The 27,992-nt window shown below is 42.1% G+C and overlaps 1 protein-coding gene and 1 long non-coding RNA gene across 2 annotated transcripts in view; one reads left to right on the top strand and one right to left on the bottom strand.

Annotated features, from left to right (window-relative positions):
* Positions 1-35: 35 nt before the first annotated feature.
* LOC121831758 (uncharacterized) lies at positions 36-26,107 on the bottom strand. Its single transcript, XR_006075312.2, has 4 exons — positions 25,800-26,107; positions 4,497-4,652; positions 3,422-3,496; positions 36-2,217 (listed from the first exon to the last, which is right to left on the bottom strand). It is a non-coding gene; the product is annotated as an uncharacterized LOC121831758 (long non-coding RNA).
* Positions 25,884-27,992, top strand: part of LOC107402420 (protein Spindly-like) — a 40,878-nt gene continuing 38,769 nt past the window's right edge. Inside the window, exon 1 of the mRNA XM_076578163.1 lies at positions 25,884-26,047. The gene's annotated coding sequence lies outside the window, so the exon portion shown is untranslated. The remainder of the gene's footprint in view (positions 26,048-27,992) is intronic.

The raw sequence follows: 27,992 nt of genomic DNA, 5'->3' as shown, positions 1-27,992 counted from the left end.
TCAGTGATATATAAAAATTTCCATCCAATCCATGCTTCTCTTTTAAGAATAGCTTTATTGAGTTATAAGTGACATATGGGGAACTACATACAATAAGGACAGTTTGATGAGTTTTGACATGTCTAGGCAACATGAAACCATCATCACAGATACCCAACACATGGAAAATTGTCTTTGTGTCCCCACCCTGCCTCACCCTCTTAACTTCCCAAACCCATCCTCAGGCACCCACTGGTATGCTTTCAATCACTAGAGATGGCTCTGTTCTTTTAGCATGTTACATGAAAGGAATGTACAATATGTACTCGTTTTTGCCTGGCTGTTTTATTTGGCATGATTCTTTTGAGATCCAGCCATGCTGTTGCTTCATTCCATTTTATTGTTCTACTAAATCGAATCTGATTGCACACACATTGTAAAACCAGCTTATCTGCTCATGTGTTGATGGACATTTTCACTGCTAGCATTTGGTATTAACAGTCTTTTTAATTTTAGCCACTCTAGTGGCTGCAAAGTGGTATCTCAGGGCAGTTTTCTTGTATGCCTTTTCATGTACTTACTGACTAAATTTGTCTGCATCTTTTGCTCATTTTTAAACTTGGTTGTTTGCATTCCTATTGTGAACCACAAGAGTTCTTTGTTTATTCTGGATATAAGTCCTTGTCATATAAATGGTTAAATTTTTTTTACAGCATGTTATGTCTCTTAAAGAAAAGATTTGGGGGGGGGGGGTAAGGATGGCTCGGTGGTTAAGGGTGCTTGCAGCTCTTCTAGAGGACCTGAATTTATCTCCCTACAGGGTGGTTCCTAACTGCCTGCAACTCCAGATCCAGGGCACCTGATGCCCTCTGCTGGCCTCCGTAGGCACCTGATGCCCTCTGCTGGCCTCCATAGGCACCTGCACTCATCCGTATGTGCAGAGACATATACACAACGGAAAAAACAAATCTTAAAAAAACAGAAATAAAAGAATTTTTTTCATTTCCTGTACATCTCAGCAACAACTCACACTCTGAGAGTTAGTTGAATTAGTCCCAGACTCTGAGTTAATTGTTTATGCTGTTATATAAACAAGACAATTATCTTCTGTGTTTCTACTAGTGAAAGATGCACAGAATACCTCCCCTATCTTAAATAAAAGATTGTTACGAACACCGTAGGGCCCCTAGGATCATAGTTATAAAAAAAAACTGTTGGCTTTCTAATGGAAGCCTCTCAGAAGCAATAGAGTTGCCATGTGCCAAATCTGCAACTGATTTACAGTTAAGAAGTTATGAGCTCTAATTAGTAAACTGAATGCATCATCAAAATACCAGTTTCAGAAGAATACCTCTAAGAGAAGGCACTCTGAATTCAAGACTGCCACTGATTCTTCCAGCCATGCGAGATCTGTGGGAGAGCATTTCATGTCATTACCAGGGTCCTGAAAAATCTCAAGTGCAGCTATCATTGATTCTCATCGGAAACAAAAAGGTCCTTTAAAAGCCAATTCCAAGTACTTGCTCTCTGTCCTTTTGTCCAAGAATACATAGTAGGAGAGTCTCAAAAGAGAGAGAGAAAGAACAAGATGAAGAGGAAGAATGCTGTGAACAAGGACTGACTACCGCAAGGTACAAACAGGTAACACTTGGGAGACAGTACCAAGAGCTCCCCAAGGAGCACATCCACTAAACTGGAGATAATAACCCATTTTTACACAAAATCTCCAGACAGGAAGATACAGAAAATACCACATTGCCATGCCATGTTTTCTTTTACAGTTACTTACTGCTCACAGGAAGGGCATATCTAAAAGCAAAAACTGCAAATAGTGATGAATACATTGATTTCTTAGCTTCTGAACTTTTAAAGCCAAGAACTGGGCCTGAAGAATAAAACAAGATTTCCCTCCTTTCCCTCCCTGTACTCCAACAAAAATAATTTTCTTAAGTGATATTCTCAATTCAGGAATGGTTCAGATCCATGATGACCAAATGTAGTGAGTGATTGGAGTCTAAGGAAGGCAGTTGTGGGAACAAACAGCTGAGAGTTTTTGTTTTGTTTTATACACATGTATGTAGCATCAGCTTCTTACACAACTCTTTATTGCTGTAATAGAATGCCTGGTGTAAAGGAAAGAGGTAGGGAAGCACGGTGGTGCACACCTGTAGTCCTGGCTACAGCAGCTTGGATGTCTGAGACAGGAGGATAACTTGAACCCAGCAATCCAGGGCTAACCTAGGCAAAATAGAAAAACCCCATATTTAAAAAGGAAAAGAGCTCATCAGAATCACAGGTCTGGGGGACTGAAAACCCCTCTCAGCAAGGCTTGAGACTCTGGTGAGGACTTCTAACTGCTTTAGGTATCAGAGAAGCAAATGTGTGCAGGAGAGACCCAGATCCCACTGTATGATCTCACTTTAACAGACACCTCTCGTGGTAAGTAAGACAATCTCAGGAGACAAACCCACTGCTAGGAGGCAGGCATGAACTCCTTCCTAGAGTGATGACCTCATAAGCCCAAACACTTTTGAAAGGACCTGTTATTTAACAATGTTACATAGGGGGCCAACCTCAACATGAGTTTTAGTGAGGACAAATAATATTCAATTTTTAACTTATATTATTATCATTATGTATGGAGTGACATGTATGCCATGATGTGTATGAGGTCAGAAGACACCTTTACTGGAGATAAATTATGTATTTCAAAGGAAGATGCCATGATGTAGGTAACTAGCTCTTTTGATTCAGGGAAAAAATATGAGTGTGTGTGTGTGTGTGTGTGTGTGTGTGTATGTGTGTGTGTGTGTGTGCAGAAAGACAAAGTAATTGAGGCCAAATGTAAACTATTTCTATACCTAAACAATGGTTTACAAATGTTTGTTGTTAGTCATATACGTTTTCTAAAGGTTGAGTTTTTCAAATGCACATTTTTAGGTAGGATTAAAAGAAAAGAAAGTCCTGGGCCTGGACATAGTGGCAGACACTTTTAATACAAGCACTCTGAAGACAGAGGGGCAGGTGGAGCTCTGTAAGTTTCAGGCTCATCTCCTGATGCCAGGATTTGACCCTCTGCTCCAGGAAGAAAGAGAGAAAGGAATGCCCACCTACCAAGTTTAACTCAGCAAAAGACTCAGTTTAGTCACGAAGGACTGATTTTACGTTGTTGTACTTTATTTCAACTCAAGAGAATGGAGCCTAGATATTAATGTGAAGTTAGGTTTTTGAGAAAACCAAAGGAAACAGTGATAGGGTCCTTGTACATCTGCATTCCTGTAGCATGGGACTGTACTATAGAGAAGCTGCATTTCTCTCCACAAGATTCTGCTGGGTGCTAGTAGTTTGGGCGTTGGTGATTTAACCTCTCTTTTGTTCTCAGGGATCCCTTGTGAACAGTAGTGGATGAACTGGGGTAAGAAAAGGGGAGGTGGTGACTCACATTTATGAGCACCAAATGCAAGGAGTCAGCTTTTTGTCTTCCAGCAGCCAAATTCCTCTTCTGGGATGTGTCTCACTGGTAAAAAGGCAAACAATTTTAAACCAACAAATATTCTTAAAATAGCATGTGTAAGGCTCTCTGAAACCAGAATCCAGTCTTGGTGATGGCACAGTGTTTCTTTAAGTGCAGGCAAAGCACCTTGTACATATACTCTTAATATTTTGGATGAATTTCGTTACAGTTACCAGCTTAAATTGTGTTTTAAATGTCAGCCCTCTAAAAAAGCCTGGACATATTCCTTGTAGTTTGTGCCATGAAGCTAGAGCTTTACTTGGCAGCACTCAAGGTGGGGATTCTTACAGCATCGAGATAAGCATCTCTTCTGTGTAGATTTTTAGTTCCTCGGGGACTCAAAGATCACGTTGCTGAGAGACCACGTGGAATTTGCAGAAAAGGCAACTCTAATCTTGACATCTGTAATTAACATTTTATCTTACTCTGAAAACTCAGTTTGCTGGCAACTCAGCTGCTCTTTGGAGCTGAATAATGATCTTCCCACACGAATCTCCTTCCCGAGAGTGGGTGGGGTGTGTGGAACTCTCTCGAGGCCTTCTGTCTTGGGCAAAGTGTCACGCTCTTGTTCTCGTTATGCAATGCTTACAAACACCCGAGTTTCCATTCACTCCCTTTCCCTGCAGGCTTTCTAGGCTAGCCTGGCTAACACTTGCCAGACTCCTGATGCTGTCCCCATTGGGGCAGCAGACCAACACACACGCATGCTGAGAGCACAGGGTCAAGTGGAGGTTGTGAAAATACCTGTAGAGAACACTGTTCTGTGAAATGTAAAAAGATCACTGTATCCTACAGGGCACAGTTAAAAGTTGTCTTCTTCATTGTTCACTCAGGCCGAGTAAGTAAAATCAATCCGAACTGGACCAACAGAGGAATTTTGTTGTGACTAAGACACATTTCAGACACTCCAACACTTCTAACATTGGACGGAGATGTGCAAGTGCCCCAGTAACACGCCAATCAATACCCAAACATGAAGAGAACTCCCCGCCCCCCATCTCACCTGGAAAGGGTCCTTTGTAGACTTGACTAAGCAAAGTTGTTGGAGAAAGTATCACAAGTATCCTTCATGGATTCAACAAATCCTTCTTGAATTATCTGGGGCCCAGTACCGTCACTAACGGTGACACAGTGAACAGTATAGAAATGATCCCACTACCTGCAACAAGCCAGTGAGGGACAGAAGAGACAAGGAACGAAATTAGTCAAATAATGATTCGAGGGTGAAAAGAGCCGAGAAGGAACAAAAGCAATGCACTTCCATACAATGATGCGGAATGCACCAGATGGAAGGCTCAAAGAACGTTGGTGACTTTTAAGCTGAGATTGAATCACAAATGTTAGGTTATAGCAACATGCTTGAGTTTTAGGGTGTTTTGTGGAGGCAGGAAGATTGTTTTGCTTTTTCTTGACCATAAGAAAAAAAATCTCCTTCATTTGAGTCTTCATGATACACCTCTTGAAGGTTTGACTCAATATTACATCCTTGGCTTCTACCTACTTGGATTTAAAGGTTCATTTTAAAATGCCGTTATATTACTCAAATTCATTTTGGAAGTATAAGTGGCAAATCTAGACCCATTAGCTATAAGTGATATAAAAATACCCAAAAGATGTTCCTGCAGGGACTGAGCTGGCCTTTTAGACAAAAATAATGAGCTCATTGCCGCACCAGCTGCCGCAGGCTCACACATCTCAGCTGCTATCAGTAACCCAAGTCATCCAACAAAATGACTCCTCGAACGTGCGGGCTGAAGAACAGCTATGTGAGCACTCGGGCAGGCACTCTTGCACTCTGCCGTGAATTCGTCAGCCTGCAGCTCCCATGCTCAGGGGAGGAGCAGATGTATTTCTTGCCAGGAAGTTTACCTATTGAGAAGCTGTAGATTATTCTTCACCTAGCATTTTAGACCTCCTAGTGCATAACCCTCATGATTTAGAATTGGAGTCAACAGAGATGACTGCCTGGAGGCGACCCCACGTAAAGTGCTGTAATGCATAAAATAACCACTAGTCATATGATCTCGTGATAATCATTTATTCCCCCTAATTACACATTTTTATATATGAGAAGAAGAAATTTAAGCATGAGAACTCTATGTTCTAATACTAGTCTTCTAAGATTCCACTGAAATGACTCAGACAGTATATTTTGCAGGGTAGGATATAACCATTTGTTTAAATGGAGGAAGGAATCACGTCGGAAGGAGCTGGGTTCTGTACCCATTGGAAGTAGTTTGGTTGCAATGAACAAACACATCAACAGTGGCCTGAACAGACAAAGTTTTGTTTTTCTCACATAACAAGAAGCCTAGAGTGGGCTCCAGCTGGCTTTGACTCAGTGCCACGATGGCAGGGTCAACATATCTCCCTGGTTCAAACTGGTAGCTTCTGGTTCACACGTTGGCTGCTGTAAAAGCAAGATATTCATGTTTTCATAGCTCAATGGATAAAAGAAAGATTTGGGGAGAGGGCAGCAGTGCCAGCCAGGTTTGATCGTCCTATCTAGAAAGCAGAGTATTTTAAATTTTATTTTATGTGTATGGATGCCTTGCCTACATGTATTTTTGTGTACCTCACACAGGCAGTATCCTCTGAGGCCAAAGAAGGTATTGGATTCCCTGGAACTGGAGTCATGTATGATTGTAAGTTGCCACATGGTTGTTGGGAGTCGAACTTAGAACTTCTGGGAGAGCAGCCATGCTCTTAAGCCCTAAGCCATTTTTCTAGCCCTAGAATAGCATTTTATCAAAAAATCCTATAGCAGCCAGTACCTCATGTATCACATGGCCAGGTCTACATCCAAAGGAACTGCAGAATCAAGAATCTTTACGCTGCAGCCTAAAGAGTGGAGATCTCAGTTTCTTCAATGTTTCTTGGGTCAGTACTCTTATGTTCATAACCATTTGCATTTCAATTATTAATACCAGCACATTTACCCAGGGCTTTTCCATAATAAAGACATAGAACCAAAATCAAATGACAAAATAATGAAAATTAGTTAAGATATGGCTATAGGAAAGACAAGCAAGGAAAACTAGTATCAAATGAGACAATCTGGGGGCCTCAACATTTGTCATAACTAAATAAGGGTAATAGTTGGATGGTTTTTAAATATATATTTTACGATTCTCACAACAATATAACTTATTGAATAAGAATTTTAGACTGTGGTGAATTATAAAGAAGAAAGTAAGTCACTCCAAATAACTACTGATGTGACATATTTAGTATGATATGCCACATATCTGAACTATCTTTCTAAGCAGTCTACATATTTTCGTTCTTTCTCTGTTCCTTTTGTAATTGCTAGGTTCTTCTGGAGTCTGTTTTCCTCTGCTGAACATTTCCTTTTTCCTTTTCTGCATGGTTGGTGTGTTACGTCCACCATGGAGGGACGGTGTGAGGAATACAGACTCAAGCCAGACTATCTGAATGTCCTCACAACCAAATCCCTCACCACTCACATCACCTTGAGCAGATGACCTGACTTCTTTGTAGCTCAATCTCCTCACTTATCAAATGAGATAATAATACCACTTATGCAGAGGACTGTTGAGAAAATGGAGCTAATTCTGATGATGCGCTCAGTACAGCAGTAGCCAAGTAGCAGTACTAAATAAATGTCAGCTATTTTTAGTGTATGGAACTATGTCAAGCAGTTTTATTAATCCTGAATGTGTGGGTGGATATTAACATTTTTTAAATATTTGATTTTATAAATGGCCTACCCATTAATATCCTAGAAAATACATCTCTGACTAGTATCTTCCTAAGGATTTGGTCCTCAGTATACTTTCTGGGTCCAAAGATGTTCCCATTTAAAATTCTGCCACCCATCTCCACACTCTTCCATACACTTGCTTCAGGGTATTCAGCTGCACTTTTTTGTGTCTTGGCATACCTGTTCTTCCACACTGCTAGATAATAACTTTGCCAAGTTGGTCAGTAATATATATATATATATATTCTTAGGATTCTCACCATAAAATCATAAAACAATCTTTGGTCAGTAAAAAAGAACTATAACTTTTAAAATGGTTTTAACCATGCATATTTTTAATTATTTGATGATATCCTTTAGAATTTACCTGATTTTTTTCTGTTGTAGATATTCCTTGGCCTGTATGTCCTTTAAATGGAAGACTCCAATGACAATTTGTCTTATTTTATTTTTTATTATTCTCTTTGCTACTGAATGCTTTACAGCTTGAGAGAAATATATAGCCAAGAAGAGTATTCTATATTTGTAAAATGTGCATCTCATAAGATATGCTTATTTGAAAGAATACAGCAAAAAGATGGGGTACTGAAGAATGTCTTATTTAATTATAATGGATTATATTTAAATATAATGGATTATTTTATTGTGTTTTATTTTGAGCAGTTTTATTTAGCTTATTATTATTTTTACTTGTCTGAATCTTTTACTTGTCTTGTCTTGTCTTTGGCAACAAAGAGTGAGACTCTGCTTTACACATTTGGAGGGGACAAAAGGCACACAGCCGTAGCCTTCTTTACAGTGCTCTGCAGGACTACCTGACTCACCATCAGAATGTGACCTGGCACCTGATCCTGAAGTTCAATTCTCACTCCGAGGCTAAGGTCACTAAAGAGACACAGGAACAGCTGCATCTTTTAAGTGCCCTTCCCCAAGGATTCTTACACACACCAGCATCAGGAAATGCCAGCTAGTCAGTGTTCCTTTATTTAATTCCTTTATTTAATTGTTCACCTGTCTGCTAAAAAGATAACTGGCGGGGGTGAGCACCTGTCATGCCCGTGACTGTCACGGGAATATAACACTGAACTAAACCATCTGTGTTCTAGTGAAGCCCATGTTAGAATGGAGGATACCAACAAGCAAGGAAGTAAATGCTGTGCAAGGCACTATGTTCTATTATTAAAAACAAAGTAATGTTTGAGGAAAGAGTACGTGAATGAACGAGTCCCTCTTCATAGAATGATTTACAACAAATAACTTTTATCTTTCATTTTACAAACAATAAAGTAATTTCCCTAGAGGCATTGTAATCTTCCAGTTTACCTGAGTTTGGTGTTGGCTCTCCAGCCTTCAATCCTTGCTTCCTTTCATCCCTAATTCCATAGACAACTGGCCATATGAAGTATTAGCAAGAGACAACCTCAGAAGGAAAAGGGTAGTCCTTCTCCAACATGATAAGCTAGTATGTGGTAAACAGCCACGACAACACTCAAGGCAGTGGGGTGAAACTTGAACCAAGGTGGTACGAACAGTCTATTCAAGCCTAACCAACCCACCATCACCTAGAGTCTTCAAGACACTCAGCTCACGTTCCACAGAAGCATCCAGTCCATCAGACAGCACCAGCAACGGTAAGGCGCAGCTATGAAGGCTCGACTTGGGAGCCAACTTCCTAATCGCTCGGTCACTCAGGGCTTTGGGCCAAAGGCAGGTCTAGAAGTGGCAGCAGCAGGAACACACCGAGTCTTCCTTAGACACTGAAATGTATCTGATCAAACCAAGAACCGGTCAAGAGTCCTTTAAACCTGAGATCCAGCCAGAAGCTCGTGCCAACAGTCCCTCCTCCGTCAAAAGGAGTGTAATGGCAACAACAATGAAAGCCCACACCTGGCAAACAGAAACAGATTCTTCGGCAGTTCAGAGTCAACCAGGCATCCCTGGAAAGTCAAGCGAGGTACACTCCACCAAGAGGATCGGTCTTTTACCCCAGATCCCCACAATGACTAGCCTGTGACCACAACCCCGATGCACTGTTCCCCATTTAGCCATTCAAGGGAGTGCTCTCTCTCTCTCTCTCTCTCTCTCTCTCTCTCTCTCTCTCTCTCTCTCTCTCTCTCTCCTGCATTTTTTCTAGGAAGAAGTTCTACACATTTCATCAGATTTTCAAAGGTGGCTGTGAGCCAACAAAGCTTAAGCACAACTATCTTGGATCAAATATCAACATACTTGTTTAGACCACAAAGAAGATCAGCTGCTTCAGCCACAGAAGCAGTTGGTATGAACGCCATAGAACAGGATTTCCTAACAGATACCAGCACACTGACATGCTCCTTCACAGTCATAAAGTTCTTTCCAGGTTCAGTTCTTTGGAAAGAGTGGTAAAAGCCTCATGTTCATCACATGAAGATCTGGGGTAAGCATTTTAAAAAATTACTGTAATGACTGTGCTGTCTATTCATTCACAAAACCCCACCCAAACTTAACCACTTGGGGGTGATACTTATTCAGTATCCTCTAAGGTCAGTACCATAGGTCAAGTTCAGCTGAAGCATTCTTTTGCTTAGCAATTACACATCACGTTTTGCTGTGGCTGTTGAGACAGTGTCTCACTATGCTCAAACTGGTCTCAGGCTCAAAATCTTCCCCCCTTAGCCTCATTGAGTGGCTAGATTTACAGGCTCACTGAGTAGCTAGCCTACAGAACAGCGCTTGAGAAAGAGATTCCATCTCCTGCTGAGTGACAAAAGTCACATTGCAAAGAGGTCACACACAGAAGAATCGCATTGGCCACCTTGCAACCTATCTACTACAGCTGCATACTCAAGAATTTATGGCTAAAAGAATTTGGTATCTGTAATTTGCTGCAAAACATCCCACAGAAATATTGGTGGGGAAATAGATGGAACAAAGCTTTTTCATTATCAAAGGTCAACAATGGGCATGCGGAGGTCACTCCTATTAGTGTCTCTGCTGTTGTGTACATGTGCAACTTTTAAAGCAAAAGTTAAATTATGAGAACACATGGGCCCAATCCTTACGGTACTATTTTTCTCTAGTTTTACACGTGACTAGAATGAGATAAGGGGCTGGTATTTCCAAAGGCTTCATGAATATTGCAATGTAACCTTGCAGTGTAATGTAACTATTATTTACCACGTGTCAGAGGTCTTCCCACCACACTGCTACCTCTTCGGATCCTCACACTGCTTTTAGTTTTATGCCTCGAGTAGAAAACGCCAGGAAGCTGCATGTCACAGAATAACTAATAAAAGCCTGATTGGGATCCACGAAATGGGGTTCCCAGGCTCCCCACTCCGTACAGTGGAGCTGGAAGTAGAAACAAGATTGGCACGGCTGTTAAGGGCAGGAACTCATATTTCATAATGCCAGCCTGGGGTTTTTAGAGCTGGCGCTTCCTCCGCGGTGTTCCTCTAGTGACTACTCCAAGCATGTCTGGTTTTGCTTCCCCATATGGCAGATTGAACTGACCATTAATATCTCAAAGTCAATCAGGTATCTGGATAGATTACTTAACCCATTTCCTGCATAAGGAACAACCTCATTTTTCTTCTGCTACATAATACAGTGTATCTGTGCTTTCTCAACCATGGGGCATTATGAAAGATTCACTCATCTTCCAACATCAATAATATTTTAAGTCAGCAACTATTTGTAACACTATTTTACAAGACTTTTAAAAGAAACCAAATCTCATAGCAAAGTTTCCCCTTATACTTCTCTTCTAGAACATCTCCACGGTGAATATATTTACAATAGGTGAAGAACTGCAGGGTTCCAGAAGCGCACATCTGGTAGGGAAAAGCAAGGGGCTAATAGAAAAGGAGGGACTCTGACTTCTAAGTGTTTCCAGGAATGAACCAAACACAGTCTAGGTTGTTGCCATATAACAATCCACCTCTATCGGCACAATGTCAGTGCCCACAACAACTGCAATTGTGGACTACAGATGCAGACTAGAGAGGGAAGGGAGGGAGGGAGGGAGAGGAAGAGAGGCAGAAGACACACACACAGAGAGAGAGAGAGAGAGAGAGAGCAAATTTCTTACTTTTTAATAACCCAGGCCTCAAACTCAGTCAATTACAATAACACATAAAACAGTCAAATATTTAATTAAAACTGTTGGAACTTGATCCTAAATATTTGGAGTTGTATTGTATCAGGTTTCCCAGACACAGGAGTCATAAAACACATTATTTATAAAGAAGTATTTCCTCCCCACCCAAGTAACCGCTTCCCTTGGTAACCAAGCAGCTGTTGCCAGTCATGGGGGAGAGGGTGGACGCTCACTTTACTGCCATTCTGTACTCTGCAAGGAGGCAAGGGTATACCTACTCTCCAATTCTCCTCAGCCTTTCAGGAAAAAATCAAAGTCCATTCTAGCACATTCGGCTGGGTCAATTGGCCATATACTTCGAAGTGGTCCTCACTGAGAAAGGAAACCTCTGGGTTTTCTACTCTCAAGTCGGTGTTGCTCAGCCTGGAATGTACTCTGGGTCATGCTCCAGCGGATGCCCTTTGCAGTCATGGCCACCAGACATTCTTCTTTCACTGTGGGAAAGTGTCAGGTCCCTTTTCTCTTTGTGTGCATATTTGAGTCACAGGAAATGGTCTTTACATCCTACTTGGGAATGAATGAGGTGTGAGAATTTCACAAAAATGCTTCCCATCTTTATCAGACTGATTCTTCTTTGTTGCTTTTACATAATGCTTAAACATTCTAACAACGTTAAGAGTGATGTGGATTCCTTAGGGAAAAATCGGGCATAGAGATAATGAAGGGAATAAATGGAGGAAGCATCTACAGTTAGGCATCTTTCCCTTAAAATATGAATTAGAAGGTTTTCATCACTAAGAGTCATCTTCATATTTTCAAAAAAGCTACTTGTATAATGGCTCATAATTTCATGACAAAATCTTGTTACTTAAAAAGCAAAGTAATGACAATGTTATAATTCTTAATGTAAATTATGGTTATTGAACTCCACCTCAGTGGAGCCCAGAAAATAACCCTGAAGCAGTGTCTATTATCTACTAGGGACGGTGAAGGATAGTGGAAATCACATCACCTTGCTTAGAGTCAAAAGATGAATTCAGATCTAAGTTCTGACGCTAACCCACAGTGTGATCAAGAGTAAAAGTTGCACCTCTGCTAAGCTCTTTCATCTACTAAACAAAGGACCTAGATGTTATCCTGAGGCCCTTCCAGTGTTAGCATTTGATGTCAAGTGGAGCGGATCCAACAGGTGGCAAACACTGGCAAACACATCAGAGTTCTCAGATTATTCATTCTGTTCTTTGTGTGTTGGTGAACTTGTCCTAATGTCTACTTCATATTTTATTACCAATGAAAACAAGGCCAAAAAGAAAAACCACTTAGCAACTATTCTGCTGGGGACAAATTTATTCATTCTCTAAGCAGACAAAATTGACATGTGATAGAAATGACTTGAGCTCTTTCTTCAAGTGAAGTTACCAGGTAACCCATAACAATAGAGAGAATTGCATTTGTACAAAAAAGAATCATAGACTCAGCTTGGGGGACAATGAAGTAATACAATAATCTAATCTTGTCCCATAGCAGTGATGGCAAATTCCAGTGCATACAGGAACCCATTCACATAACAGAATTTTCCCCTTATATCCTACTCACTTCCCTGAAGGAGCAAGCCCAAATGTAAGGGAGGAGGCAGCAGTGAGTGAACTGGGAATAGCACATGGATGCAATAAAGAGAGCTAGTGAGTCTGACATGACGAATATGGTTATTGGGATTAATAGGATTAATAACTATGCTGAGCTTTTGAAAATAAGCTGGAAATCTAGACTCTGTGTATGTTCCCAATTTCCTAATTTTGTTCAAAGATTCTTCCCCTTGCATTGTGAATGGGTAAATAGAGCAATGTTGGGTTATCATTTTGCACACCTCTCAGCATACATAAAAAACTCAACTCCCTCCATTTTCTGCAAGACAAATTACACAGACAACTAGTGTGAGATTGAAGCACAAAGGAAAACACCAAGCCACCCTGGGAAGGGAGGACTAACTGTCCACTGTGCTAAAACAACCTCAGTGTTTACATCTGAGCAGACAGAATCTAGAAACTTCTGCAAGTCACTTTGAGTTTGTTCATTATGAATATTAAATATTAATGATATTTATGATAGATAATTGGATTGTCTTCTCTGGATGTACACAAACTTGTACCTCTTTGCTTTTCAGAGTTGTCATCCTAGAAGTTTTATTATGAACTATACAACTTTTCTGAACCCGAATTCAGGTTGAGCAATTACCCCAAGGCTTATGACCACCCCTCTTCCGCAGCCAGAGAGGCATTAGGAGCACAGCTAAAGAGACACCCAACTCACCTCAGGCATGAACCTAAGGCACTGCCCCTTCCTCTTGTTCCTAAAAACGTCTGTGCACGAGGCCCAGCTGGCTCACAAACATGTCCCCCGATGCAGGCCAGCGCCAGCCTTTCCTACGTCCCCGTGTCTTACACATTTCCCTCTCAACATCTAGTGCTTTGTGAGAAACAATGCCGTTAGCAGGTTCTAAGTTCACAGGCTCCACCTGTTGCACTTCTCCGCTGACAAACGTGGACAGGCCATGGGGGAGTTGGCACAGTACCTGTCTCCTCATTCCCTTCTTGGAGGAAAGGACAAGGGGCTGAGAGCTGTCCCTCCAACTTTCAGGCAAAATCCTTATAATGCCCGCTTTCAGGAAACCATCCTGAAATTCCCCTCTCCCTTTTTAACCTTTCTGCTGTGGGCAAAGAAATACACCCACCCTAGGTTTCATTACGGAGCAAAGGCTGCTTGAGATAGTGGGAAGGAAGGGAAATACAGAAATGATCCAGTAGTGAACAGTCCTTTAAATTTGAAGCTGAAGGCATCCATACTGCTGGGAAAGACCCTAAAATTAGTGAGTTCTTCAAAACTGGGCGCTTGAGACGTTTATATTGGTTCAGACTCACTAGGCTGTGAAGCAGTTGTACCTGGAACTATGCTGGTTCCAGCCAATGCAGCAGGCATCTGGTAGGCAGGTAGATTAAGGACTATAGTGTGCAAAAAATGTATAATAAAAGTCAAGTCTGAAACCATAGAGCAGGTTCAAACTGCTAAGGTGGCAATCCCCTTGTGGTCAGAGCTGTGCCCAGAGCTGGGAGCTGTGGGTACAGCCAAAACCTAGACGTGGGACCCAGGTCTTCACTGATTCTTACATTCTATCTATGGGCCCAGCAAAACCTCCCCTTTCCTGCACTTGTCTTTGGGAAAATGAAAATGGAAGTATTCGTGGGGTATTTCAAACTCTTTTTTAAATTTCCAAAGTGCTGATCTTTTTGGAGGAGTAGGGTCTTGGGGGAAGTGATGCTAGTGACTGGACCTAGGCCCTTACCGATGCTAAACACACACTCAGCCCTGCTTTTTTATGTACCACCATTAGTTGTGAGGGAAAGAACTACAACACAGGCTCCAGCCCTGAAATTAATGATGCAATGCTCTCCCCAACATCAGTTCAGCTGCTGACGTTCCCAAGGATAACCCACACTCTCCCAACATCAGTTCAGCTGATGACTTTCCCAAGGATAACCCACACTCTCCCAACATCAGTTCAGCTGCTGACTTTCCCAGGGATAACCCACACTCTCCCAACATCCGTTCAGCTGCTGACTTTCCCAAGGATAACCCACACTCTCCCAACATCAGTTCAGCTGGTGACTTCCCCAAGGATAACCCACACTCTCCCAACATCAGTTCAGCCACTGACATTACCACGGATAACCCATGCTCTCCCCAACATCAATTCAGCCACTGACTTTCCCAAGGATAATGCATGCTCTCACATCAATTAGTGTCAGCACATACATAAAAAAAAGAGGATGATTATTAAATTTGATTTTAAGATAAACGGTAAATTTGTATTATCCATTCCAAATATTGTATGGATGCACTTATAAACAATACAAAACTTTGTTCAGATGAGACGAAGTCTGCATTTTATTGGACAAGTCCCCAGTGAAGATTAAACAAAATGGTTGGACATTAAAGATGAGAGAACTGAAGAAAAATGAACATTCCATAAATTCTATGAAATTAGTAGTGAATGGGAATTTTAACAATGTATAATTACTGCCAGAAAAAATGCTAAGGGACTCCCACTGCACTGCCACTTTAACGCCTTTTGGGCGAGGTGATTCTCTACCACCAGCTGACAGCAGTGTCACTTGGGGGAGCAGCTAAACATTTTTGAGACTTAGATGTGTCCCTTACGTAAGAGATCAGAATGGGACTTTTTGTAAGAATCTGGGCAATGCTCATGAACAGCGAGGCTGAGAACCACTGAGCCACAGAGGCAACAGAGCTCAATGGTATAGTAGAAAGTATGTGATTGCTACAACGTGAGGTTCTCAAACTTTGGCACACACTGAACTCACGGGATTTGCAAAACTTATTGATGCTGGTGCATTCTGATTTAATTAGTATTGGGTAAGGTCTGTAGGCATCAGGAGCTGCCAACGCTCTAATGAAGGAGTTTCTAAGGCACAGCAAGATTTGGAAACCACTCTTCTTAAGATGAGAGCTGCATTAATGACTTTTGTGCAAGCAGAAGTGAAATTTAACCTTCTAACCAAGTTATTAAATTAATGAGAAATTACTTTTCAGGCCGATTTTCCCTACACTGGCTGGGGGATTCAAACCTTATGAATGAAGTGTCATCTTCAAGAAATTTAACCTGGCTGTTTGTAGGATGCATATTAACCCTTTGCCAGAAATTCTGTGGGGGAAATGATGGTCACACAAGATCATTCCACAGTGAAGTACCTTGAATCCCACATAGTGATGGCCACGTAACCATGTTTTGGTCAGTGATTGCCACATGCACAGCAGAGGTCCCATATGTTTATAAAGAAGTTGAACAAGTCTAGTTCCCAAGTGGTACTGCAGCCTCATAAAGCCACAGATCAATGCATTACAAATGTGTCTGCAGTGATGCTGGGAAAACAAACCCATTCTGTCTGTCACATACATGTATCACACATTTAATTATACACAGTGCAATAATACTTGATAATAATAAATGATGATAATTTTGTTTATGGCCTTACTATACTTCTTATAAGTGTTTTTGGAGTGCACTCCTATTTATTAAATAGAAACAATAGCAATAACAACAGGTGTTGGAGAGATGGTTCATGACACACACACTAAAATAAGACACTAAACATCCAGCAACTGTTGTTTAGGACTGGGGGTGTCGCTCAGCAGACTTGCTGGCCTCGAAAGTTCAAAGCTCTTGTTTCAACCAGCAGCACGGAACAATCAATTGTTTGGAAGTTACTGAAAAACAGCACACTTTAGACCATCAGCAGCTTCATGCATCCCTTGTTTCCCCCACCCTCCCTCTTCCCGGGATAGGGTTTCATTACGTGGCTCAGGTGGGGCTAGATCTTGTCAACCTCTGCCTTGGCTTCCTGAGTGCTGATACCATAGGTGTGTTCTGAAGCTATTGAACATCAAGAAAGCACAGCACACGATTGACCTGGGCTGTCTGGGTTGTGTACCTGTACTCTGTGGTGTTCATACAGTGACAAATTTACCACAGTTCTCAGGAGGTATTTACATTGCTAAACAATTTGTGACTCCAGAATAGGGAAAACTTGAAAACTATACAGACTTAACCAGAAGCTACACTTCATTCCTGTGTGCAGATCACACCAGCAGGGAGATCTCACACAGCTGGACGTGAAAAGAGGACCACGTCAACCTCCAGCCTAGTTTCACAAGAAGACAAAATACAATATGGGCTTTGCTAATTTAAGTGTAGTGATAAGGGACAGCGACCTTTCTTGCAAACTGCTAAATGCACACTGATCCTGGAACTGTTTGTCCTCTAACATTTAAATGGTTACTCACCCTCAGGAGATTTCTCAGCCCTGAGCTAACCCAGAGTGAAAAGAACACAACTTTAGTGCCAAAAGCTCATAGATCTGAATTTCCAAAGAAGCACGCACTGTGGGAGGATATGGGCCTTTTCCCAGCTGCTTGGGAAATCTGAGAGCTGGAAGAAGATAGGAGTCAGAGAAGACACCTGATGAGTTCCAGAACTCCATTTCAGGGAACTATTTCACAAGACTGACAGATTTATCAAAAGTGGCCATATACAGCCAGCAGCACACAGTATCTTGTGGGTGGCTGATGGGATTCATTCGAAATGAAGCAATGGTCCCAGTCTCCTGCCAGGTAGTGGAGAGTTAAGAACAACCAGTAAAGAATGACTGAACAAAGAAATGGACACATCTACTCTCAGAACGCTTTAAAGCTTTGTTATCAAGGAGGAGAAAGGGGAGTTGAGGTGGTCTGTGCCATGTCCATCATGCCCACAAAAGAACACTTCCTCGCTCTCATAGCTTGAGAAAGATTTGGAAACAACAACAACAACAACATATCATTTGGAAGTAAACTGACCTTCTGTCTAGTATTTCTTGTGGCTGTTTTTGGGCCCTCTCACTTGCTGCATTGATCACACTATGACTAAGGGTTCTGAAATGAGGTACTCAAATATTTTCTAGCTGGGAAAATGAATAGGACATACATCAGACTTGTTTGAATATAAATAAACCTGTCTATGACCTTGATAAAATATTAGAAAACTAAGTTCTTTGAGTACAGCTCTTCTCTTAAAGAGAACATAATATGCAGAACTGATGTTTACACTGAGTGAGCATATGCCTTAGCCAAGGACTCTTTGCTTTATGGGCCTTTCCAATAGAGCTAGTTTACATACTACATTCTCTATACTATATTGAAAATGCTTGGTAGAGCTCGGGTCCAGCACTGTGATAGAGTGCTTGTCTGGAATGTGAGGGACCCCGGCTTTCATCTCCAACATGCCAAGAAATAAAGAAGAGTGAGAAAAGGAAGGAAAGGAGGAAGGAAGGATTACTGAAATTGCAAAAATAACAAAATATGAATTTTAAATGAAGAAATGATGTTCAAGTAACAGGATATCCATACAATTTTGGTGAGGGAAGTAATCAAACTGCTGAGGTATCAAATTCCCCCACTTACTCACTTTGTATATAGATCAAAGGCTATTTAATGTAAGCTAACTAATACATGTCCAGCATATACATCTTTTGTAAGATGCTTTCATCTCTTAGAGATCCAAGAGGTTATAAATTCTCATTTAAATATATTAATTTACATTTAACATTAGTGATGTGCATTGTTTTAAAAATTCTGTCATCAAACTTAACTTCAAGCCCTAGCATATCCTAGGCACTGTGACAATTACTGGGAAAAAAGAACTGTAGTAAGCAAAATAGATAAAGGTCTTCTCTAGGTTCAAAAAACTTAAGAGTTTAGTGCTGAAGGCAGATGCAAATTACCACAAACAGTTCATGTTCAGAAGGCTAAGCACAAGGTGCTATGAACCATACGCAGGAGGTAAGTCCTAGACTAGGAAGCCAGGAAAGGGTCCAAAAGGGAGTGATATCTGAATGGAAAGATGGTCTTAATCAGAACAACTATTAGTCATTGATGCCATGCTAAAGAGCTTGCTCATTGAGGTTCACAGCTATCTGTTAAGTTAGATGCTTTGGCCATCCCCAGGGAAGTGGAGGCTCAGGAAGGCCAGCTGCTTGTGGCTGTGGCTAGTCTGTAACACAGCACGCACTTCAATGTCAGTGCTAGATTCAGAGCATGCAGTATTATTTTTTATCTCTCTCTATATTACATTCTTAGACATTAGTCATCTGGCCTCTCCAGAGAAAAAGGATGAGACAAATGAGTTAAGTAGGAGAGAAAGACTATTCCTGTTAAGTCAGAACCATGGTCAGATGCCTAACATTGCAGGTGTGTGTAATCTAAGGGACACTAGCAAGTAGTCTCCTCTTCCAACAGTAGGATTTAGTTTCTATGACAGAAAGATGCTCCCTTCACATAAAATATTTGCTAAGACTGCCACCTAATGGCAATAGGCAGGAGGTGATATGAACTGATATCCAGCTACTGACCTGGTAGATCAGATTCTAAAGTGTAGTTTACCCTATAAATAAGATACATTAAGAATTAGGCAGTCTGAATCCCCTTCTCAAAAGTTTACTGTGACCAATTCAAGACCTCAGAGGGACCTTAAAACACTCACTCCCCTTTGACTTGGCTCAAATGGATTTAAGTCAAGAGGAGAATCAGAATAACTAGGGAACGTGTTTTATGAGAGAGCATTCGGGCATCCCACTAGTTCAAGAGCTCCAGTGAATTGTAGCACTGGAAACAAAAGGGTAAGGAATGGATGCTGGAAAGTTGGTTTTCAGTAGAAATACAATCTTGTAAATAGTTAAAAAAAAAAACTTGTTTTTTATACCCATAAGCAAACTAACAAGTTATGTCCTGTTCTTAGCAAGCAAAAGACCTAATGTAAACATGACAATCTTAATTCTAAAGTGCTTAGATTATCTGGTGCAGGGGAGTCAACTTAAATGGAGCCAGGAGGTCATCTGAAGCAGGGGCAAGAAAAGGATTGCCTACAAGATGTCTGTCTTATGGTGACTATTGCTGTGATCAAACTCCATGACCAAAGCAACTGAAGGAGGAGAGTTTATCTGATTTATGCTTCCGCATCACTGTTCATCACTGAAGGGAGTCAGGACAGGAACTCAAACAGGGCAGGAACCTGGAGGCAGGAGCTGATGCTGAAGCCGAAGAGGAGTGCTGCTTACTGACTTGCTCCCCTGGCTTACTCAACCTGCTTTCTTACAGAACCCAGGACCACCAACCCAGGGATAACACCACCCACAGTGGCTGGGCCCTCCGCCGTCAATCACTAATTAAGAAAATGCCCCACAGGCTTGTGTACAGCCGGATCATATGGAGGCATTTTCTCAACTGAGGCTCCCTCCTCTCCGATGACTCCAGCTTGGGTCAAGTTGACAGAACTAGTCAGTATGATGTCTAAGACCTTTATTTCCTTTACCATTCGCTGGGCCCTTCACTTAGGATAAACCTCCTTTTTCCTTCAGGCAAGTCTTTTTCCCCCTCAAAGAAGCCATTCTGTCTAGAAGTCAGCAGAACTCCTAACTGTAAGTTTGGAACTTAGCAGTTTGGGTCCACTCGAGCTCAGACAGACGTATGATTTTATTTTACTGTTTGATAATTTCATACATAACTGTAGTGTGCTGTGATCAAACCCCTCCCCATCACCTCAGCACCTTTCTCTTCAGGTTCAGGTCTTCTTCTACATCCACTGAGGCTACTTAGTGCTGCCAGGCTAGCACAGATGGGTGCAGGCCATTTACTGGAGCGTGGGCAGCCCCTCGGTGGCTGCATTTCTAAAGAAAATGGACTCTCCCAGCAGCTGTCACTGGCCAACTGCTCCTGCCCTCCGCCGGGACTTCATGACTCACTTGCTTTTGCCTTGGTCTGTTTGTGGGTGGGAGGAAGGCCTCTTGTCTGGGACACCAGTGTCGCAGCAGTCACCCCTACCCCTGGCTCTGACAGTCTTCCCACCCTCTCTTGTGCAATGCCCTCTGAACCCTGAGAGGAAGGGTGCCCTACAGATTTCAGTCAGGGGTGAGTGCTCTGAGACACTTCCTCTCAGACAGAGCATTGTTGTGTATTGGTTGAAATATTTTATCTTCCCAACAACAGAGACCTCAAGCTGAAGTGCTGTGAGCAGCACAATGATGATAGCTATAGCTCCAGGGCATGCTCGGAGAGCTCTAATGGTGAGAAAAGGACACCTATCACTCTCCACTTCCATCCCTGCTTTTCATTCCTTTCTCAAGCCAGACAGCGCTGGAACCTGCAGGGCACACAATGTGATGGAGGGCCAGTATCTTCTCAGGTAGCCACACTTCAGGCCACAAGAGAGAGGATTAACACAATCCATTTTCCCAGAAGTCCCCATGTAAAATCCCATTGGCTTGTCCTTCATAGGTCATCTTTCAACCAATTTCTCTAATCAAGATGATGAGTGTCCTACAGGTTAAAGTTCACTGGAGCTGAAGGGAAGAATCAGCTGTAACAAGTCCATGTGGCTGAACATGGATGGAAAGAGGAATTGCTTATAAAATACACAATGCTCTGGGCAGGAAAAACAGGAAGTTCATCAATGCATTGTACTGAGATAGCACAATGTTGCTGAATGAAGGCTTCATTTATTCAAACAAAAATCGAACGTAGCAATGGGACTCATTAGGAGTTAACAGTGGTGCAGGAAGAGACTGCAGGCCAGTTATTATAGTTAAATAACTATGGTTATTTCTATTAAGCAGTCAAATCTGCCTGCCTGGACAACTACTCTTTATGATAGCTGACTGTCACGTGGGGAGTTGTGACAGTTCAATTTCCAGCCTGTCTCATGTTTCTTCTTTCTCTTGTTAGATCAGAGGTTCTCAATGTGTGGGTCATGGCCCCTTTGGGGGTTAAAGAACCTTTTCATAGGGGTTGCCTAAGACCATCATAAAACCCAGATATTTACATTATGTATCATAGCAATAGCAAAATTACAGTTATGAAGTAGCAATGAAAATAATTTTATGGTTGGGGTCACCACAACATGAGGAACTGTATTAAAAGGTCACCGAATTAGGAAGGTTGAGAACCACTGGGTTAGATCCTATTGCTGTATTTATTCCATGGATTAGGACAATCCCCGTATCCTGCACCCAGACAGCTATTCTCTTTTCTCTGTTTAGCTATTCTACAAGTTTCAATGGGCACAACCTTCATCATAACCTTTAAAACCTCATTTCTCAGTCCATTCTACCAATCATGGAACTTTATTAATTGATCCAGTTTTATTTCAGATTGCTTGGTATCTCAGAATCCTGTACTCATTTTTGCCTGGTCCCAAAGTCATCTAGCTCACAGCTCTATTTAATAACGAAAGAACAAGGATGCTGAAGGCATCCTCTAAGGAAGAATCATTTGACGGATGCCTCTTCCACTGAACTCTAAGCTTCCTGAGTACAGGAGCTTTCCCTTTGTAGTACCCTACTCTAAGCACTCACGAAATAAATGTGCACCAAAATACACACCTTTCCAAGACAATGCAACACCCCAGGACACCATTTCTAACAAGTAGGTTAGTAATGTCACATGAGCGAGTGAGAACAAGTCACTACAGTGGCCAACCCCCGCGTGAATAGCTGTAGTATTAGGAATTTGAACGGGGGTTGGAATGGATATTTTTGCTGCTTCCCAGATTTCAGAGGCCTTTCCTATGCTTGGTGAACCCACTATCGTGTGAGGAGGAATGACCCATCTCTTACTATGTAAAATGAAAATGGCAGACACAAAAGATCCCAATCCCACCCCCAACCCCACTTCAGGCCACAAGAGAGAGGATTAACACAATCCATTTTCCCAGAAGTCCCCATGTAAAATCCATTGGCTTGTCCTTCATAGGCCATCTTTCAACCAATTTCTCTAATCAAGATGATGAGTGTCCTACAGGTTAAAGTTCACTGGAGCTGAGGGGAAGAATCAACTGTAACAAGTCCATGTGGCTGAACATGGATGGAAAGATGAATTGCTTATAAAATACACAATGCTCTGGGCAGGAAAAACAGGAAGTTCATCAATGCATTGTACTGAGATAGCACAACGTTGCTGAATGAATGTTTCGTTTATTCAAACAAAAATCGAACGTAGCACCCCACTCCCACCTTTGGCACGTAGGGCGTGTATGTGGACCCCAGTCTGATCTGGGAGATCTGCACTTAGCACTATGAAACAGTCCAAGTTAATCTATGAAGCTATTAAAATTCATCTCACTTGTGACATCTAGTGTCCAGTGATGGTATTGGCTCTATTCTATCCAGAGCATTCCTAAACAGTGACTTAGCTATGTCCAAAGGACAAAAACCACAACAAATTGACTTTAAAGACTATAACTGACTTTTATTTATGATGCTAAGATAAGGCAACTCTCTGAATCAGAAGTTCAAACAACTCCTTTAAACAACAAGATCAGGTAGTATTTGTGGACAGGAAACAAGTGAAGTGTAGAGACAGCTTCATTGGTCCCAGCTCAGCATTTACTGATTTGAATCATCTGCCCACTGATGATGGCCTTGGAGCTTAGTTATTCGTGTGCCCATTACCACAAGTGACTCCATGTTACTTTCGTGTAGTGGGCCAGTGTAGAGGCCTAGCTCAAGTCAGTGTTCTCCTATAAACTCTAGTTAACAATTACAGGGTGAGTGGCCTTTAAAACCGTGAACATGGTCTTTTCCCCTTTGAATTCATTCTTCCCTAGGTCCACCATCTTTCAAGGCTCTGCTTAGGGCCACTAGATTGGTAATTTTTAAAAAATAAATATCCAGACCAAAAAAAAAAAAAAACCACTTTTCCTCTCATGTAGGGGCATGTATTATTCATATCCATATGAATTTAAACAGCCCTGATTTTAAATATATATTAAATATATGTAAATAATACACTATATTGTGGGCAACCCTTAAATGGTACATTTTATCACAGCCTTCCACTGTCTACCTCACTATGGCCACTTACTTAATCCTTTACATAATAGATGATATATGATTTATCATCTCTTCAGACAAAGGAGAAAAAATGGAGTTCATAAAAATTTTAGTGACCAGTTGTAACTATTCATGACCGGCTAAGACTAGATGTTATCTGGCTCCCGGGTCAAGGAATTTGAAAATAATAGAGGAAATAGAATTTGCTTCATTTAATCAAGAACTCAGTGATGACTAAATATGCTTGAAGGATCATTGTTGCTTATCTTAAAACTCAGTTCACTCCTTTAAAGCCTAGTCTAGCTCCATCAGAAATACAGGTCTACACGTGAATATGAAGACAGGGAGTCAAGGGGTATGGCGCATCAAGACATTAAAACTTAATGGAGGCATTCAACTCCGCCAAATGCAGGAAAGGGGAAGAGAGGATATTGACTACCAGACAATGCAGGGTAGAAATCACTGGGGTGCTGTGGTACAGTTCAGATTTGGCCTGAATGTAAAAAAAAAAAAAAAAAAAAAAAAAAAAAAAAAAAAAAATCACTGGTGATAATTCACTGTACTGGTTTAAGACCAGATCACAGTTGATGGGAATACCAAAACAATAAAAGAAACGAATCCTAGTGTAGTTCTCTCTCTCTCTCTCTCTCTCTCTCTCTCTCTCTCTCTCTCTCTCTCTCTCTCTCTCTCCTCTTTAGCTCTTTGGGGGCCTGCCACCCATCTCCCAAATAAATTCACACAGAGACTTATTTTTTCTTATGAATGCCTGGCCTTAGCTTAGCTAATTTCTAGGTAGCTTTTCTTAAAGTATCCCGTCTATCTTTTGCCTCTAGGCTTTTTACTTTTCTCTATTCTGTCTATCTTTTTTTTTCCCTTCTTATTCCATGTCTGGCTGTGTAGATGGGGGGCTGGCCCCTTCTTTTCTCACTCCTTGATCTCCTCCTCCCAGATTTCTCCTCTTATTTATTCTCTCTGCCTGCCAGCCCCGCCTAGCCCTTCTCCTGCTTTGCTATTGGCTGTTCAGCTCTTTATTAGACCAATCAGGTGTTTTAGACAGGCAAATAAACACAAATGCAACATAAGAGCGCAACACATCATTGCTTCATTAAACAAATGTTCCACAGCATAAACAAATGTAACACATCTTTAACTAATCCTCTACTACATCCCAGAGCTCAGGAGGCAGAGACAAGAAGATCTCCGTGAGTTCAAGGCAAGCCTGGCTTGCAGGGAAAGTTCCAGACAACCAGGGGTACACAGAGATCTTGTCTCAAAATTCATCATCATCATTATCATCATAGTAATAATAATTGAATAGTGAAAGAACTTTTTCATTTTGTTATATAAAGAAAAACGAAATGGGGTTGTGGTTTACTGGAGTCAGGGAAGTTTTCATTAAATTTTGCAATAGGAGTAATTTCGTCTACTGGTGGGGAGGATTCAGCACAGTAAAACATGACGATAAAAGAGACAGAGCCAAGTCCTTAGATAAACAAGAAATGATGCCATGTACCAGGTACTAGAACTTTCCAGATTTCCAAGTGCTTGCATTTTTAAAGAGTAAGCATATTTACAAGACATTTCCATTTGAACACGGATGCGCCCCAGCTGTCCTGCCGAGCAGCTGGCGTTCGTTTGAACAGCAGTTCCACTACTTTGACAGGCCACGTTTCTTTGGGGGAGGCGTTGATTTCCTCTGCAAACTGAAGGATGCCGTGGACTTGGCAAGATAGTTTGCGGGTCTACCCGGGAGGATCCGTGTGGAATGTGGCACTGTCCTGGCACGGGCGAGACGAAATGCCTTCGCTGCAGGAGGCGACAGCAGGCAGGCCAGTGTGGGGCTGACAGTGTCGCTGGGCCACAAGGGGGGGTCAGTCCCACACTGGCCTGCCTGCTGTCGCCTCTCTGTGGCCCAGCGACACTGCCTCTACAATGGCGCTGCTAAAGACGACAACAAATAAATAAAACCCAGAAACACAACTCACTTAAAAGTAGACACTTAGGAAAAACAAAAACAGCTCACAGAAGAACTGACCAGGAGGAAAGCCTAAGCCTAGGACGCGCCGCACGCACCTGCGCAGTCGCTGCGAGTCGCTCCTCTTGTTTGTGTCGGAGGCGCGGATTGGACAAGACATCTCGTAAGGAATGCGAGTTCTCGCGGGAAAAAATTTCAAAAAGAACCCCGGCTCTTTAGCAGTGGTTCAGCTGAATGAACGGGACGGTTTTTCTGTGCTGAGGTGGATGTAGTGTCACGGATCCGGGCGCCCAGTGCTCTCTGGACGGGCCTCTGGTTGCAGCAGCTGGGAAGTGTGAGGAGGGAGGTAAGGGCGAGCCGGGGGAGGGGAGAACCCGGCGGCCGCAGGCGAAACGTCTGCTCTCCCGGAACCTGAATTCTCAGGAGTCGCTTTCCAGGTCGGTGTAGTCTTCGGTCGGACCGCCTCGCTGCCCGCTGGGCTGCTCATAAATACGGGTACCGGGTGGTCTTGATACCCAGTTCAGTCAACTCCGGGTAGGAGTTCTCCAGTACCATGATCCCTAGCCAGTGGAACACACGCACAATGGATTCTCACTGGAGCATCTCATTTTATTTTATTTTACAATGATTAGAGTTTGCAGTGGTAACATTTTGGATGTATTAGGTTAAATGTTTTCCACCGTGCTTACTTTTGAAGATGTGGCCCCCAGAAAGTCTAAAAACCCAATTGACTCTCATGGTATTTCTTTTGATGCCTAGTTAGCGTTCATGCGTTGTCAGCTTTAATGAGTCTAGGTAGAGGCTTTTTGCCGTTCTTATAGATAAAACAAGGTGTTTACAAAACTTACTTTGATGCAGTGGGTCAGTGGTGGAAGTGGGCTTAGAACTCAGGTAGCTCATCCACAGCTTCCTGCTAATGCCTTATGCATATTGTGGTTTTGACGCCTTTAATGCCTTATGCAGGTTGTGTTTTTGAGAGGTTGAACCAAAAAGTAGTTAGAACATCAGGCTTTGGAGCTCCACTTTGATTTTTATGTCATTTATCCACATCCTGTATCACCTACCCTTCTCTCTCAAATCTATCCCAGTCAGGCTTCCAGCCTACTTCTACAGAACAGCCCTTGGGCCAGCGATCTGCAGTCATTGAAACCCAGTGGACAGTTTCCAAGTTCTCACCTGATTTGACTTAGAACCGTTTGCCATGATTGTTCATTCCCACGTCCTGAAGGAATTTTGCTTATTGACTTCCAGAAAATTACATGCTCTTGGCTTCCCGTTTACTTCACAGATCATACTTGGGAGTACTTTGTAGTCTTCCTTCATAACAGCATTCATTTGTGAGAAATAACGCGCATCTTCTAGTGATAAGAAATATTGCCAGACAGAGATGTCAGGGCAGGAGCCTGGAGGCAGGAACTGCAGTAGAGGCCATGGAGGAGTGCTTGCTACTCACTGGCTTGGCCAGCCTGTTTTCTGATACTATACAGGACCACATGCCCAGGGGTGGCACCACCCACAGTGAGCTGAGCCTTCCCACATCAATCATTAACCAAGAAAATGCCTCACAAACTTACCTACAGGCCAGTCCTATGGAGGCATTTTCTCAGTTAAGATCTCCTCTTCCCATGTATGTCTAGGTTTGTGCTAAATTGATTTTTTAAAAAAATCTAACTAGCACAACCAAAGCATCTGCCTGAGACACTACTGCCCTAGCCCAGACCACGGCCATCTTTCCACTGAACTGCTGCTGCAGCCTTCTAACTGGTTGCCAGCTTCTTCCATCACTACCATTCAGTCTTCACCCATCCAAGTGGTCATGAGAAAATACACAAGAAGTCTCGTTTCTTTCCTTCTGAAAACCTTACAGGGCTTTCTGTTCTATTTCCAACAGAATCTGAGCTCTTTGCTTGGGTGTGCACCCCTGTGATTTGTCCTCTGCCTAACTTATCGCCACCTCTCAAACCACCTTCCTTCCGTCTTTCCTACACTGGCTTTATACTAGACGCTTCTTCCCCTGGAGTGACTTGTCCCTGCGCTTCTTGATTCCGTCCTCAACCTCAGACTTTCAGTGAAATGTATTTCAGCAGAGCAAACACTGTGATGTAAAGTTGTCAGATTTGCTCTTAGTTCTCCGGAGTGCTGATTGTCTCCAGAGTTGCAAACTACATGAGAGGAAGTTTGGCTGCTCTGACTCACTGATACATCACTGTTGCCTGGCACACAAATATTATTAAAACGACTAAATCAGTTTAATACTAAATGCTTGGTGTTTTACCTTTGAATCTCAGAGG

The sequence above is a fragment of the Peromyscus maniculatus genome, chromosome 8 (assembly GCF_049852395.1).
Source record: "Peromyscus maniculatus bairdii isolate BWxNUB_F1_BW_parent chromosome 8, HU_Pman_BW_mat_3.1, whole genome shotgun sequence".
NCBI classification, from domain to species: domain Eukaryota; kingdom Metazoa; phylum Chordata; class Mammalia; order Rodentia; family Cricetidae; genus Peromyscus; species Peromyscus maniculatus.
The sequence above is the reverse complement of the archived record's forward strand: the minus strand, read 5'-3'. Positions and strand labels throughout refer to the sequence as shown.